This window comes from Lycium ferocissimum, chromosome 8 (assembly GCF_029784015.1).
Source record: "Lycium ferocissimum isolate CSIRO_LF1 chromosome 8, AGI_CSIRO_Lferr_CH_V1, whole genome shotgun sequence".
NCBI classification, from domain to species: domain Eukaryota; kingdom Viridiplantae; phylum Streptophyta; class Magnoliopsida; order Solanales; family Solanaceae; genus Lycium; species Lycium ferocissimum.
The window spans coordinates 22,390,909-22,396,777 of NC_081349.1; the positions used below are offsets into that span (position 1 = coordinate 22,390,909).

Below are 5,869 nucleotides of genomic sequence, written 5' to 3' on the forward strand. Positions count from 1 at the left end.
CCTTCCTCGGGGTATCACCAGAACCCTTATCCGTTCTCTGGATTTTATTTAACGGTTTTCAAAAATTGATCTTTAAATTGGTTTTCTAATTCCCATTCAATAAATTAGGTGGCGACTCTGTTTGTTCATGACAAAGAGCCAAAGTTATGAGAAACTTTTATGCGCGAGCGTAAAAGTGGACCGTAACAGATGACGACTCTTCCTCATTGTTTTATTGGTTTATTCTTGGGCCATTTTGCTATTTTACACCACTTTAATTCATACCATGTTTATATCGACATATCTCGAATACTTTGTTAAGACCATGTTGATTTTTATATCTATTGGGCCACCTAAATTATGTCATTAAGCTTGTTACTACCGAAGTTGTAAGCTTAGAGATTTATGGGGCTTTACACTTTATAAAATTAAAATATAAATATTCAAAAACTATATAAAGCAATTCTTCTCATGCCAATATGATTAAAAAAAATACATTTTAAAATGTTGCTTAAAGCTCACATAATATATATCTCGAGAAGCAAAAAATGTAACATAAATTTGGACGGAGAAAGTATTAAGTTCGGATAGTCATAGTAAGTAGTAACCCGTAAATTTTGAATTCTAAATCCGCCTCTCTGCTTCCTCACATTATTGAACAGGCATTTGGGTTTATGAAAACATAGAAATGAATCTCTCATTAGGAGTACTTGGAAATTGAAGAGTTTGAAGATCATTTTTCACATAACCAGAAGGTGCCTTTTTGTCATATATTCCAGGAACATAAGGATATGACACTAAATTGTATTTCAAATATGGCCATATTCACTAAATTGTATTTCAAATATGGCCATATTTCTGCTTTTTTCCCAGCATTTTGAACTTTCTTTAACACCTTGCTTCGTTCTCCATAACCGGTCACTGTCACCCTGCTTTCTTTTCTGCTTATCTCTACTGATTTCACACCTAAAAAAAAAAAAAAAAAATAGAAAAAATTACAATCTAAATCAGAATGATCGTGTATTGTACATAAATTTGATAAGGACATTATATTGTAACTATCATGAAAAGTAGCCTACAATAAATTTGAAAAGCAGGTTTATGGTGTCTATTTAGTTTGATTATTTTTTCTCATAAAAAATGTCTATTTAATTTAGTTTGTTGAGACACAAGTTAAGGTCCATTTATGAAAGATATATGTGTGTCTTATCACCAAATAATAATATCTATTTGATTCGTATATTATCTATCTTTAAAGTTTTATATGTACTTCTAAAAGACGTTTAATAACTTTAATTACAATTAAGATTATTAATTTGAACTATTATTTATCTCTTCCTTAAACATCTTACTTATTAATGAACACACCACATAATAAGAATAGAATAGAAATAAAAAAATAATAAATGAGATCTGGTTCCTGTAAAGAAATAAAATTTTGAAACAAATTCAGTTTGCAGGAAAAAAATTGATATTTTTATATGTTGTCTATGATATAAAACTCAAATAACATTTCATGCAAGAAGAGGAGGTAAAACTTAATCACACAGGATGTTTACATCAAACAAATACAGCTTATTATAGCTAAAGGGTTAATTTGATGAAGTGAAAATATATATTAATCAATTATCGTAAGTGATAGTTATATATATATATGCCCGTGCGATGCACGGGCCGAGCATGTTTATTCACTTTAATTAGCCTGTCTTTAAGGTTTGTATTTTGTAAATAATTTTTAAAAATTTGTCATAGTCATGCAATGCAATTTTATACCAAAAGTTATATAAATTGCACACTTTAACCAACTACTTTTTTATGCCACTTAGACATTTGTCATAGTCTCTCTCCAATAGACTATTTTCAAGAATATTTATTAGAAAGGGTTAATTTTATTTTGGTTTTATAAATGAACAAGTAATTTGGACACATACATATTATATTTTTCAAGAACGCGAAAAGTCAAGAGTGAACAAGGAAAAGTGCACGAAGGAAATAAATGTGTCGGAGAATTAAAATTGAAGTACACAAGTCTATGGAATAAATATTAAGTACTGTGACATATTAGAAATATCCACGTGGGATTAAAAAATAGTTGGATAAAGTGTATAAGTTATATAGCTTATGATACAAGCATTCATTGCGTGTATAATTTGTTAAGCTTTTGGTACAAGTTTGGACAGCTGTGTTCGTACCCCCAAGCCACTTATATATATTAGAAATATGGGAAGAAAATAAATATTTATCAAGAACATGAAAAGTCAAAAGTGAACAAGTAAAAGTGCACGGAGAAAATAAATATGTGTCGGAGAATTAAAATAGAAGTGCACACGTGTATACATGAGAAGAGAATAAATATTCAATATTATGGCATATATCCACGTGAGATTTATTAATTCTTAAAGAATGTGAAAAGTCAAAAGCGAACATATTAAAGTGCACGGACGAAATAAATTTGTGTAGGAGAATTAAAATTTGAAGTGCATACGTCTATACATGAGAAGGAAATAAATATTAAGTACTATAACATATGTCTACGTGGGATATAAAAATAGTTGGATAAAGTGTACAAGTTAAATAGCTCATGGTACAAGCATTCATTGCGTGTACAATTTGTATAGCTCATGTGAAGAAAATAAATATTCAGCAAAAACGTGAAAAGTCAAAATTGAACAAGTAAAAGTCCACGGAGGAAATAAATGTGTCGAAGAATTAAAATAGAAGTGCACACGTGTACACATGAGAAGAGAATAAATATTCAGTACTATGACATATATCGAAGTGGGATTTATTAATTCTTAAAGAATGTGAAAAGTCAAAAGTGTACAATTTGTGAAGCTTTTGGTACAAGTTTGGGCAGCTGTGTTCGTACCCCCAAGTCACTTATATATATTAGAAACATGGGAAGAAAATAAATATTCAGCAAAAACGTGAAAAGTCAAAAGTGAACAAGTAAAAGTGCACGGACGAAATAAATATGTGTCGGAGAATTAAAATAGAAGTGCACACGTGTATACGTAGAAGAAAGAGAATAAATATTCGTACTATAGCATATGTCCACGTGGGATTTATTAATTCTTAAAGAATGTGAAAAGTCAAAAGTGAACATATTAAAGTGCACGGACGAAATAAATTTGTGTAGGAGAATTAAAATTAAACTGTATATGTCTATACATGAGAAGAGAATAAATATTCAGCTAGAATACGAAAAGTCAAAAGTGAACAAGTAAAAGTGCACGGATGAAATAAATCTGTCGGAGAATTAAATTTGAAGTGCATACAACTATACATGAGAAGGGAATAAATATTAAGTACTATGACATATGTCTACGTGGGATATAAAAATAGTTGGATAAAGTGTACAAGTTATATAGCTCATGATACAAGCGTTCATTGCGTGTACAATTTGTGAAGCTCATTGTACAAGTGGGGGCAGCTGTGTTCATACCCCACCGCACTTATATATAATGAAAATTTTAATATATATTGATTTGGTGTAAACAACTGTGGCAGATAAACATTTTTACCAGAATAAGGAATATTGTCAAGCTGTTTAATGCATGAGGGAGATATTACAGAGAGGGGATGAACCTTTCATGGAGGAAATGGCATTTCTGACTTTCCATTCACAGCCATCACAGTCCATTTTTACCTTTATTTCAACTGTCTGAAAAATAATGTATAGCCATTTTTGCAAAATTAGATTTAAAACAAAAGATCTTACAATTAATAATAGATGCATAAAAAAGAAGAAAAAGATAAAGATAAAGATAAAAAGAGGAGTAATTAAGCAAGTACTTTCATGGTTTTGAGCTTGTTTTTCATTCTACTTGAAACTTCAAACATGCCTGATATTTGATCAAGAACCCCCATTCTTTAAAAAAAAAAAATTTCTTACCTCTTCCTTATTATTCTTTCTTCTGTTTTCTTAGAAGAAGAAATAAGAGTTGTGGGTGTGGGAGGCAGAGGAAGTGGAGATATATTGTTAACTAAGTTTATATGTCTCTATTTATACCAACAGTTTTGTGGAACAAGACTCGAGATGAGAAGTAGACGCATGCAAGTTAAAGTAATACTTAAACTCAAGAAAATGACTTGCTTCAATTTTGATTTCCTACAAATTTATGTCCATATATATTTATAGATCATAGGCCCCTTTTCATAATTACGAAAGTGTTGTAACACCAATAATATTGAAGCCACAAGCTTAAGTATATTTAATGAAATGAATGAATTATTATTGATAGATATTGAGAAGATAGTGATGCTGTCCTAATGTGTTTTGTTGCTGTCCTACTGTATTTTCTTCATTAGTCCAATCATATCTTCAACTTCTTTTAATTCTTCTCCCTCAACTCTTGCAAATTAATCCAATAGAGTAAATGCTTTTGCATTAAATATATTCGGCAGCAGTGTTAGGATCGAAATTACTAGGTGTCATGCAAAAATTAATAAAGTAACTCTTAGATGACAATAAATAAGACAGCAAAAAAAAAAAAAATGTCAAAAGAGACCTAGTAATTTGGCATAGTTTGATCAATTGACCTAAACACGAACAATTTACTAAATATATAAAAGAGATTACAAACTATCGACTGAATAACCTCACAAACTTCACTCTTAATTAAAGAGGTTTATGTTCTCCTCTGAACAAAAATTTCTTAACGACTACATTGTGGATATTGTTAAGTGACAAGGAAGGAGTTTCAATTTATAGGACTCTAAAATCTAATAACTCAAGAAAAGAATTAGCCAAATATGAAAGATTTATATACTATCATTTATGATAGATATTTTACCTTTGAAGAAAAAGTAAAATGAAAATATGATAAGAAAATGAGGGCAAACATCTAACAAGCAGCTCTATATGAGCCTCCAACTTCATGTCAGCCTTTTTTTTTTTTCTTTTTTTTTTTTTTGCTTCATAGACACACATATCATATTATAATTATGGACTTTTCTAATAACCTTGTGAAGTTGAGAAACTATTCAAGCCAATTCCAATTCAAAAGCGGAAAGAAATAAAAGGAAACTTTTTTCTTTGTTGTTTGCGAGTGTTATTGGGATTTAGATCATTTCTAGGAAAGGATTAGACCTAGTGCTAGCTAGGATTTATTAAGTAGGACAGAACATAGAACCTAAGAGTATTCAATCTTGTAACTTACTTTCTCCCTTGATTTTAATAAAAGTGCCGACCGTTCTCCGTAGACTAGGATCACATCCATCCGAACCACGTTAATTACTGTATTTTTATCATTTCCGCACTAATAATTGGTATCAAAAGTGTCACGACCCAGCTAGGGCCGCGACGGGTACCCGAGGCTACCCACGAGCACCTCTCATTCTATTCTTCATTATGCTATTAATGCTCTCTGCTTACTAATGCATGAATTATAGGAAATCATGATTTATATGGGAACATAACTGCGTATGTACAGACGCCTTTCGGCCAAAACAGCTAGTATATATAATACAATGTTATCTCGGGAGGACCATCTAACCCACAGCTGCGTATCTACGAGCCTCTACTGACAGACTCTACATATAGACGGAACAAGGCTCCGTCGTACCCAAATGAATATACATATATATATACAACAAAAGAATTAGTCATAGGCACCTCCGAACAATGGAGTGCCTTCAGTCAGCTGTCAGAACTATGGATCTGGATCAAACTCAGCTCCCTGCCTACCTGTGGGCATGAACACAGCGTCCAAGAAACGGACGTCAGTACGAATAATGTACTGAGCATGAGAGGCATAAACAATAAGGAAAAACAGGGATAATATAATGCTGACATCAATATGGTATATTCGAATCTGAATGATAATCATAAAATAAGTAATGCGTCTTTGTCTTACTCCTAAATGTAATCTCATGTGTGCATAATATG

General features: G+C 31.4%; 1 pseudogene; it reads right to left on the bottom strand.

Annotated features, from left to right (window-relative positions):
- Window positions 1-625: 625 nt before the first annotated feature.
- On the bottom strand, window positions 626-3,849 carry LOC132066722 (heavy metal-associated isoprenylated plant protein 20-like; annotated as a pseudogene).
- Window positions 3,850-5,869: the final 2,020 nt, after the last annotated feature.